This window comes from Anomalospiza imberbis, chromosome 14, assembly GCF_031753505.1.
Source record: "Anomalospiza imberbis isolate Cuckoo-Finch-1a 21T00152 chromosome 14, ASM3175350v1, whole genome shotgun sequence".
Lineage (NCBI taxonomy): Eukaryota > Metazoa > Chordata > Aves > Passeriformes > Viduidae > Anomalospiza > Anomalospiza imberbis.
In genome coordinates this window covers 10,116,140-10,127,508 of record NC_089694.1, presented here as the reverse complement: position 1 = coordinate 10,127,508, position 11,369 = coordinate 10,116,140, and positions in this window count along the sequence as shown.

Below are 11,369 nucleotides of genomic sequence, written 5' to 3'. Positions count from 1 at the left end.
TAACCCAATCCCAATAGGATTGTTACTCCAAGGAGGGATTTTTTTTTTAACCTCTTGTTTTTAAAATCCCCAGGGATGAGACTAGAAGAGGTCAGCTGACCTCACTGTCACTGTCCCTCCAGAGCACTCACCTCAGGCTGCAGGTGCCAGCACAGCCCCGGCTGCACACCAGCTGCTGCAGTGCCCACAGACACCAGCCCCAGCTGATTCACCTCACGAGGGGCTGTTTTCAAAGGCTTTGGTGCCGTTTAGTCACTGCTAATGTCATGGTGGTCACTACTCCTCTTTGGAGGCAGGCAACAAACAGCCTTGGCACACACAGGGAGGCCCCTCACATCTTCCCAGATGCCATCGGTGCCAATGCTGCCTTCATGTGGGGCATGAGCTGGCATCCAAAATCGCGAGCCATGTCTGAAAGAGCCATTTCTCTTCACCTGCTGTGACTGAAGACAATTCCTCAGTATACTTGCCAATTGAATGCTCCCACACGCACATGCACAGCTGTTTGCAAACAAGCTGTCAAATGTGCTTTAATGTGCCCCACAGACATTTCCACCCCACAGATATTTCCACCCATGGAAAAACTGAACATGTTTCCCTGCAGATATGGCCACCATGGGGCTGCAGCAAGCTCAGGGCTAAATTCATCCCTGGCATGAAGCTGCCACCCTCTCTCAAAGAGCCACCTTCCCACACCTGTGTGCGTGAGCAAGAAGTCAGTAAAATATAGCAATAAGTATGGGTTGTGGTTATGATTGATTGCTTTTAAATTGAGTTTACTAGCAGGACAGGACAATTAAATAATCTCATCCAGGTGCTCACAGATGCTGTGTCCTTGTTGAAGTTAAGGATACATGAAAAAATAGCTTTTAAGTTACACACAGTTCAGGAACAGAAAATAAATTTTAAAATATCAAAAATAATGGCTGCTCTTTTTAAACTTCAATCAAAGTCTTTTCTCAACCATTTCACAGTGCAATGCCTCTACTTTTTGATCTTCAATATTGTTTTTCCTTGGAAATATTTTTTTCAAACTAGCTTTAGTTTTTCCTTTTGAGGGATGGGCATTTCTGATCCGAGAGTCACAGGTTAGTTCGTGCATGGGGCACTGCACAAAGTCACTGATGGCAAAGCTGCAGTGTTTGGATGCCAAGAGCCTCTTTCCCCACAGGGAGACCCTGGCAAGTGACTGCCTCCCTGGCTGGCACTGAGAGGCTGAGAAAGCTGCAGAAATCTCAGCTGAAGAGAGACTGAAAACTCCCACCACTGAGTTTATGGCCTTTCTATCTCATTATGCAGGTATTCATTACCCCCTTTACATGAACCTGGGGACTCAGACATCCTGCTTGGTTTTTTAAACCAGTTGTTAAAGTATTTGCACATAAAGTAGCTGCTGCCTACTGCAAATCTGATTAATGTGGACAGCAACAAGCTGTAAAGCTGCTGCCTATTTCTTCTCATTTTCCAAACTACCTGTGCTCTTGGGGATTTCATCCAACTTTCCCATTTCTTAACCTATTCTCAATATTAATAGCTGATTTCAGAAAATGTATGTGTGTAATTAGCTGGAGAGGAAAACCAGCCAGAATCATTTAATTCTGCAGATTTCATTGTCCCACTCATTAGATTTCAACTAAAGAAAATCATAAAACTTTTCACTGTGAGCTCCTCTCCTAATGTGGAGTCACCACCTTACCCAGGCAACCTGCATTCTCCAGCACTCGGATGAAGAAGCATCAATTACTGTAAAACAGCTGTAAACACACAACTTTGCTAGTCTGGTTAAGAAATCTATTAAAGTCCAGCTACTGAATCTCAACCCCAGGCTTCCATACAAGTCCCCTTATAGTCCCACTGACTAGGGGAATTGCAGCTTTTAAGAAATCATGGAAATGCTGTGTTTGGGAAGAAGGGACAGTAATACTGAGGCACCTGTCAGGGACTGAAATGGTTCATGCCTTAAACATTGTTATGAAGGAGTTTTGCCCATTACAGCAAAAACTGTATAAAGAAGCTACAAACACAGAAGCCCACCCCTCCCTGAAGATGCCTGACTGGAACTTTGGACCCTGAGGTAAGCCATGTAGGTAACATAAAGGGGACACCATTGTTCAGTAATCTCAGGCTGAGGGAGAAGAATGCATCCACAAGAAAGCCAAACCCAGCAGCTGCAATGATAATCACCTCTGGCCATGTTTGGGCTGGGGGAGACTACAGCTTACAGAGGCCAGGTTTACACAGACCCTCCCACAACTGAGGGTGGAGGGAGGAGGTTTTTTGTGTGTGGCATAACCTCTGGTCAGAGGCACTGAACATCCATCCTCCCTTACACAAACAGGCCCAGCTGTGAAATCCCCAGCCCCACAGGCCACATGCATGGGACATCCACATGGGAGGCAGCTGAGGGGGGTGTCATAATCCATCAAAGACCCCCCCAAAGTGCTCCCCAGACTCATTCCTGAGGCCTTGCACTACAGCATTGCAGGTGACACAAAGTGATGCAACAGACCTGTTGCAAGACACCATCAAACTGGCCCCCGCCCTGGGGGGAGGTACCTGGACATTCCCACCTGGCCTAAGCATATATTATTCCATTGGATTCTGGAATACCCTCAGGGGACCCTCACCACCAAGAAGACCAGCTGGAGAGGATCAAAGGAACATCGCTGGGATCCATGGAGTGGTGGTATTGTCTTTATTCTGTTTCTGTCACTCTCTCTTGTTTCCCCCCCCCTCTTTTCTATTTCTTTCTCTTCCTTTCACCCTCTCACTCTCTCTCTCATATTTACTATTAAATAAAATCCATACTATTGACTTTGGCATATGGTCTCATTTGCACCTTAATTCAGGCAGAGGCTTTTCTAATAACTGTAAAACCAGACCATAACAGCACCAAGCAGGATAAACCAAACCAAAGGACATAGGGGCTTCTTGGGCTGAAAGAAGATAAACCAGGACATGCTAACACACCTCTGTACCACACTTGTGAGGGTGGAGGGATGTCCCCAAACAAGCCATCTTCACTGCAATTTGGCATCCAGTCAGACTCATACTGACTGCTCCAGGTTTTATCCATTTAATCTTGTGGATCTAAAGCATTGTTTGCCATCCTATTTCACACTGCTGCATCTGTGCCGTGGGGCTGAGAAGGCAAAATAGAGCAGGTTGGGAGCATAGGGAAATGAGAGAGAACTGAGGCTCAAAGGGGTGCTGCTCCTGTTGGGATTATGTCCCCATCACCTTCCACAGAAGATGGTGATTTCTTTAAGCACCCAAGCACTGTACTGTAGGACACTGCACACTTGACTTGTTTTGTTTGGAGAATATTCAGCATATTTTGGGCACCACTGTTTTGTGCCTTTCCTAAATCAGTCCAGCTAGCAGTCCCTGTAGTATGCTATAAAAAAATTATCTAAAAAATACATGAAGGAAAGGAAGTACTTAAAAGTGCTCTGAAATATTTGGTCATGAAAAACAGGCTCAGACAGATAGGACTGCATAGATCTCTTGGGTCATCAAGTCTACTTCTCTGCTATCTTAGCCAAACACATCATATAATACCCTTCAGAAACTCATTTAAGTCCATCTTAAAAGTAGCTTGGGATTTGTTGTTGTTGTTGTTTCCACTGTTCTCACTGGAAAGCAATTGCAGAACATTGCTATTCTGTTGTTTGGAAACCTGCTTCCAGTTCCTACCCTAAATTTATTCATGACCAATTTATGCTCATTTGTTCTCGTGCCAATGTTGTCCTTCAGTTTAAATAGATGTTTTCTCTTCTGAGAGCTTATGCCCATGCGGTATTTATAGTGGCCTCTCTCAGCATACATTTTGCCAAATTCCTCTGCACTGCAGGCTCTCCTTTCCATGGTCACCCTAATCATCTTTTTCCATAGTTTCCCAAAACCGAAGCAAATAATTTGTCAATAGAGTGTACCACCCTGGCTGATTTCTAACACTTGCCTCACACACCATTACAGGTGTTTCATTACCCTGATGAAAATACCCAGATTTGTATGGTCTGTGTTTTCCCTTCCTTAGTATTTTCTTACCTGTGAGCATGCAGGTGTAGTAGAAATCTGATTAACAAAACCCTGATGCATGAACTGGCAGTCAAACCCTTCTGAATTTTGTCTGATTTATCCTACTCTCAAGGTCACTCAGTTCTTCCTAAATTAGAGTGTTATTCGTCTTTGCAGTGACAGTGCCTGCCTCCCTTATGCCACTGGTAAATTCCATTAGCACACACTTATTTTTTTATGGGATCATCTTTAATTAAAAATTTTAAATATTACTAGGCCAAAGACTGATGTTTGAGAAGCCTTACTACCTTCCCTCAGTACTGATCTCCTCCTACCCTCACATTCTTATTCACTTTTTGATTTCTGTTTTTATCTCCCCTTTTAGATAATAATTTCCCACATGGCACTGTACCAAATGCTGTACTTGAGTTTAGATAATTAGCTGTAAGCACTTCCTTTGTCTAAAAAAATCAATTATTATGGTATTTCAGGTGCCGGAACTTGTAGAAGTACCTGAGAAGTGGCAGAAGGGAGAGAGAAAATGAAATTACCTGAAGTCTTTTTAGCACCTTTTGAAAGATTTGGGCTGATTTTCATTTTCAGAGGAGCTGCTTCATTCATCCCTAGCAATGACATTTTCATACATTGTTGAATTTTATAACAATTCTGAATATTATAACACTAATGCAAAAGCATCATTAAAATTCTCGGTTATTGTTATTTGACTGAAAATAAGAATGACCTTTGAGACCTTTATGAAATTAATGCTACTGCAGAACTGTTATGGAAGGTCATGTATAAAGGGCTATAAAGCAAGACAAAAAGCAAAATACCTGCATTGGTAGTTTTGCTGATACAAGTGTTACCATAAATGCCATCCCTGTAGAAGTACGGAAAAAGCACCTTTAAAATCAGGAGCTTTTGTAAAGTTTTTTACAAAATATCTAATTGGTAAAATGCCACATTAAAACACAGCTAACTTTAAATATGATTTTCACTGTTTCATGTCACTTTCATTTTTAGTGTAACCTGAAAAAATATTCAGAACTGTATAGAATAGTATCTGCAGAGACATATTTGCTATTCACATAAGAAAATAATGCTGAGATTCAGAAAAACATTGGTTATTTTAGAGTATCTGCAGAGTCACCATTATCATGTTTCCTTTTTGAGGTGAAATCAAAGAGGATGAGAAAAGCAGGCTACAATTAGCAAATGTGTAATTAGCTGTAAGGTTCTGGGCATCAATGCAGAAAGAGAATACAAAGAACTTGGGGCTTAAAATTCACAGATAAGCATGTATGACACAGCCTCCATGTTAGTAATCATATTCTATGTGTGCTGCTTAGGAAAAAGGGGGCAGAAATTGAAGCTGGTTATAATGGAGCTTGGATGTAGGTGTGGATTCCAGCTTTATATTCTGGGACACACACATTGTTCATATTATGTTTAGCCTGGAGAAAAGGAGAGGGCCCTCTTGCTCTCTTACAATTCCCCAAAAGGAAGGTGATGGAAAGTGAGAGTCAGTCTCTTCTCCCAGGTAACAAGTGACAGGATGAGAGGAATGGCCTCAAGCTGCACCAGGGGAGAACTAAATTAGATATTAGGAAAAGTTTTTTACATGGAAAGGATGGCCAAGCATTGGAACAGACTGCCCAGGGAAGTGGTGGACTCACCATCACTGGAAGTATTCCAAAAATATGCGGACATGGCACTTGAGGACATGATTTAATGGTGAGCACGGTAGTTATGAGGGTGGTTGCAGATCCAGGCTTTTGCCCCCTTTAAATTAAATTTATAGCCTAGGGAAAAACCTCATTACCTCAGAATATTCAGTCCTTAAGGTGCACATTAGCTACTGTAAGAATTTCCCTATGGTGCTGAGAACTTAAAGAAATAAACTTTCTCATCACTTGGAAATTAGGTGTGTGGTGCCATCAGTCAGAACTCATTGTGGAGAAGAACTGAGAATGCAAAAGGTTATGGACTTTTATGAATGAAACTCATCAACATTTGTCTTCTGAGCACAGGTAAATGCCCACAATACCATAAATGACGACATTTCACTGAACTTTAACAATATTATTTCCTCTGCGTAGCCTCACTGCTTACCTGTGCAGTTGTTTTGAATGCTTTGTGAGTGAGATAACACTAAAATTGAAAGCTACATAATACAGGTGAAATTCATATTAAAAGTCATCTGTGTTTTAATGCGGTTTCTTTTGCCAGTTAATATTTCTTATATCTTCTTTCTGCAGAAGCAATGCAAGAGCGGGCTATTTTGCAGGTGCATGTGCATTGGCAAGCAGAGATGCTGTTTGTGATAATATCAGCATAAGAAAATCTACTCATAGAAGCTTGAACCATTTTAGTTTTTGCTATTACTCTTTCAACAGCTCTTTCCCGTAAAATTCAGCAATGCGCGGGCAGTCATCAGCATTAGGCACCCAGCTGCTTTGAAGCCCAGAACCTCCATGTCTTTATGATTTAGCTGAACCAACTTCAAATTTGACAGGGCTAAATCAAATCAGGGTACTCTCAGGGCAAAGCAAAAGTCCACACAGGAGCTCCTCCTGGATACATTCCTGTGCGAGCAGGTCTGCAGGTCTGCAGCTTTAGAAACTAGATCTCCACACCACACACACACAGAAGTTAAATTTGATTTGCTGACATGGCACCTGAGTTTCTAATGGATATTTACCTGAATTACAACAGCACCATGTATTTAGGCATAAACAAGGGCCTTTGTTCTGTAGGGGAGGAAAGTTTATCAATTCTGAACCATATGCAATTGCATGTCTAATCTCTGGCTGCAATTATTTCAAATGCAGATCTAGATGATAGCATTTATATTCAGTCTGAGATTCATTGAGTTTGAGGCCAGAAGGGATCATTATACCATCTGGCCTGACCTCCTGGATGCCACAGACTATTACATTTTCCCAATTACATTTATACCAAGGCCTATAACATGTGTTTGACTAAAGCATAACTGTTTTTGACTAAAGCTTATCTCTCGGTAAGGCACCTAGTCTTGATTTGAGGCCATCAAGAGGAGAGAATCCACCACTTTGTGAGTACTTTGTTCCAACAGCTAAGCACACTCACCATTAAAAATGTAGGTCATGTGTCTGGCTCCAGACTCTGTCCACTGGATCTCATTAAACCTTTCAGAACTAAGTCAAAAAGCTCTTTGACACCCACTATTTTTTTCCCCTGTGTAAGTGTTTATTCCCTGGAGTCAAGTCACTTCTCAAATATTTTGTTTTGGTTTTTTCTAATAAGCTTTGGTGAACTCTGAAAATTCACAGGGCAAAGTTGTTTTTGCAGTCCATCTGTGTATTTTTATTTTACCTGGTATCTATTTCCACAGTGCCCAGACGTTTCTCTTGGTGCCAGCAACGCACACAAGGAGCACAGGAGTCTCTGCCACCCTGGCAGCACGTCCTGACTTGCTTTCCTCTTAGGAGCCTCCAGCCTATAATGAAGTCTCTCTTTCCCAGTACCCAGCTGTAGGGTGAGGCAAATGACACTGTGCTGAAGGTTCATAACTACAGAATTCAGAATGTACCAACTGATCCCAATGGGAGCAGTTTATTGTATAATCCAGGTTTCTTTTATGATGGTTCTCACCTCATCATCCCATACTATCAATTTGTGGTGATGCACAAATCGCTTCCCTTGAAACCAAACACTGCTCATGGCAAAATAAAAATGTGCTCTGTGCACATTTATTTGTCCAGCTAGAGTTTCTAATATTTTGAGATTCCAGTAATAAGTCTACCTGTAACAGCACAAAGGGAAAATATATGGATGGGAGGTGTTAAGATTTAGGTTGTTTATTAACCAAGTTTAAACTAACTGTTTGAACAGATAGTTCAGCACAGCCCAGCAGGTATTCCCTCACTGCACTGGGATTTTTCATTTCATGAGTTGTTCAAAAACTGTTCTGATAGTTTTTGATATTCTATTGTTCTCAGCACAGAGAAATACACACACATACTTGCACTGAGTATTTTATGTAGATACCACACTAACTGTCGCCCTCATTGCATGCTTGCTTCACACACCAGGCACAATCAGACACAATCTCAATAAGGGAAAAAACCCAAACATATTCTGGTTATACTAATAGTTCTTGGAAAATTTTGCTTTAGTATTTTGAGCACAGCTTGCTTTTTCAGCCTACATCACAGACTTCAGCAATAAGAAAAATTATATTTCTGGACAAAGAAACCCAAAACCAAAAAAACCCAGAACTGATGTGTTCATGTATACACATATACACACACACATGCATGTGGAGCTTATGCATTTTAATAGCCAAAAAATTAAAATAGCTACGTGTATTAAAGTTCTTTTCTTTTTCTGGCAGATCCTGAAAAATACCCTCATTAAGTGTTATCTTTCCTCACTGAAAGACTGCAATAGAGTTATTTTGCTTCAGCCCAGGCCAGAAACCCTGCATTGGACTCAATGTCAGGCAATAGCATCTGCTCATAACCTACACAGATACTAAGATGACAGTAGTTCCAATCCTGTTCTGATTGAAATCAGCAGCAGAGCTGCCCTGCTTGTAATGAGAGCATGAGCCAGTGAAACTTCTCTTGACAGACAACAGGAAACGTGGGGTTTTTTGGAGCGCAGCAATCTTTAGGCAAGGACTACCCAGCATTTGAGCACAGATTAGCAGAACACTGCAAATCTGGCATCTCCAAGCAGGGCAGTGAAAGTCTGTGGGTGGACTAAACCCACGTCCTTTTAATTTCACTATTGATTACAGACTCAAATACACTGAGAGAAAAGAGCAAAAGAAATTGAGCTGCCCAAGACAACAACATTTACATGCCACAAGAGACTCTTACTTCTTGTATCACTGTCACAGCTCTGTGCATTTAAGGCCATTCCCTGAGGCAGATGAGGGTTTTTCAAAGGTTAGAAGCTAAGCAGATGAAGTCTGGGTGATGCAGAAGTTCCACATAACTCTGGGTCACTGCTTTCAATCTGTACCAGATGGGTCCCCTCTGAGAGCCAGCACGCTCGTGCAAGTGCCTGCAGGAAGCCATTCCCCTTGGCTGGCATGCCTTGGCAGCCCTGCTGGCTGGGAAGCCTTGTCCCAGGCATGGCTGAGCCCTCCATGTCAGAGGCAAGGTGAGCCAGAAGGACAAGATGAGGAAGAGTGCACGGGATACAAACCTGTCAGAGTTCAAGAAGCATTTGGAACACACTCTAAAACACGTGGTGTGATTTTTGGGGTTGTCCCCTGCAAAGCCAGAAATTGGACTCAATGATCTCTGTGGGTCCCTTCCAGCTCAGGATATTCTATGATTGTGTGGTGGGTTACTACTGTATTTTAAGAGAAATAAAACTGTGTCAGGCATAAAGACACACAGTCTTCAAGGCTGAAAGGGAAGCCTCACCTTTGCCTCCCTCGATGTGTCTCTTGGTCTTGGTGGGTAACAAAATTTGAGATGGCAAAGACCAGTAGGGAGCAGAAAAAGCTAAAAGCACCAAGAATATCATCCTCCATCGTGTCAAAGGGGAAGTTTTATTTGGAGCTGAAACCCGCTGCTTGACTTGGCATAACAATGAAAGGTTGGTAGCAGGTCTGCGTAGGTGGGTCCCAAGTCCCAGCCTGGGTAGAAACCTCCCCTGAGGCTGCTGCCCCTGCAGGATTGGCTCCTCCAAAGCAACTATAAAGTACTTTGAGTACTTGAGTCGTGTCTTATTTGTATGCATGGGGATGGTGTCTAAGTACCCTGATGGTGTTTGGGGACAGCACTGTCATCCTGACCTCCCTGCCTGGGTGACCCTACATTCCCCTCTCCCTGGGACCTTAAATCTGCAGGTACTGACAGTAATTTTGCTGAGGGAACTGTCACCTAAAATACCACTGAAAACCCTCACTTCTCGAGGTACAAGAAAACGTGTGTGGAAAAATGACTGACTAGATTGGTTAGATACATTTTTTTGCCCAGTGCTTATCACAAATCCCCTCACAGCAAAAACATTAGCTGTGTCGGAACAATTTGCACTCAGGCTTTCCAACCTGTAGTTCAAAAAATGTAAACATCAGGCCATTAAGATTTAATTGCTTTTTATATTCTCTGTGGAAGCTTTTACTATGAACTATTCATAAGCACGTTCAGCGTTGTCCAAAAAAACCATCAAGGCTTTGCATTCAGAGGAATGAATGTGCTCAGGAACAACTTCAAGTACCAGACTGCAGTGACCTGCCCTAGAGAGACTCCAGCCCTCCAAGGAGACCCCAGCCCACTGGTCTGGGGCAATCCAGTGGCAATGGGACACTCGGGGACCACACTGGTGCCAGGTGAGGAAACAGTGCCAGCCCTGTGGGGCTATAGAAGGCACATCATTCTGTGCTGCTAAATGTAGGTGTTTGACTTCAATTTCCTGCTCGTTTGACAGACAAAGCAGGCAGAAATCTCTGACCTGAATTCTTTTCCTACCTTAGAGAGCTTCTCACCAAATATGAAGGGGTTTTCCCCCACCTGGATAGTGTATTGTAAACTTTAAAGTAAAATATAATTCTGATTTTAGTTTCATTTAATTAGTTTTTCACATAAATACTTAATTAAATACTTTCCTTCTTGTGTTATTGAAACACTTTCTTTACTATTCTTCCTGCAATATTTTCACCTAAAATTTCTAAGAGACAATAGAATAAACCTGGCAGACTTTAGGGCATTCTATTTTCACACCTTCTCCAAAATTTTCTCTGTTTTTACAAAAATTACAGCAAAGTAAACCTAACTTCTGTATTCTATGATAACATGTACATACTTTACCTGAAAAACTACTGAGAAAATACTGAGTGAAAAAAAGGAAAAACTAATAAATGGCAAGAAATGAGTGAATTCTAGCTAGCATGCTGCATTTCATAGAAAGTGGGGACAGTCACTGAAAAAAACCAAAATATGCTTTTTCCTTTACTAAGCCATGTCCTGACTACAAACCAGTGGAAATGTTTCTCTTAACTCCCAGATATTTGAGGTCAGATAATTTCATAGAGTGTCACATTTTTAGCCCGTTCCTTTCTTATCAGTTTTACCCCCTGGAACAAGCCACATCTTTCATTCGTAAGGATATATAAATGCCCCCAGTTTGATTAAAGTCCAGCTAGTAACAATGCAACCATAGATTTGAAACCCCCTCCAATTCAGCATCTGGAACACATTCATCTGCCTTAATTTCCAAGAAGAAAGAACCAAGACTTTTTTAAAAGTCCCCATATTCGTAATCAGTCACAGAAAGTTTAATGTTTATGCAGATATGATTATTTGTATGATTATTATTTTCTTTACATGTGTTAAAATGTCATACTTCAC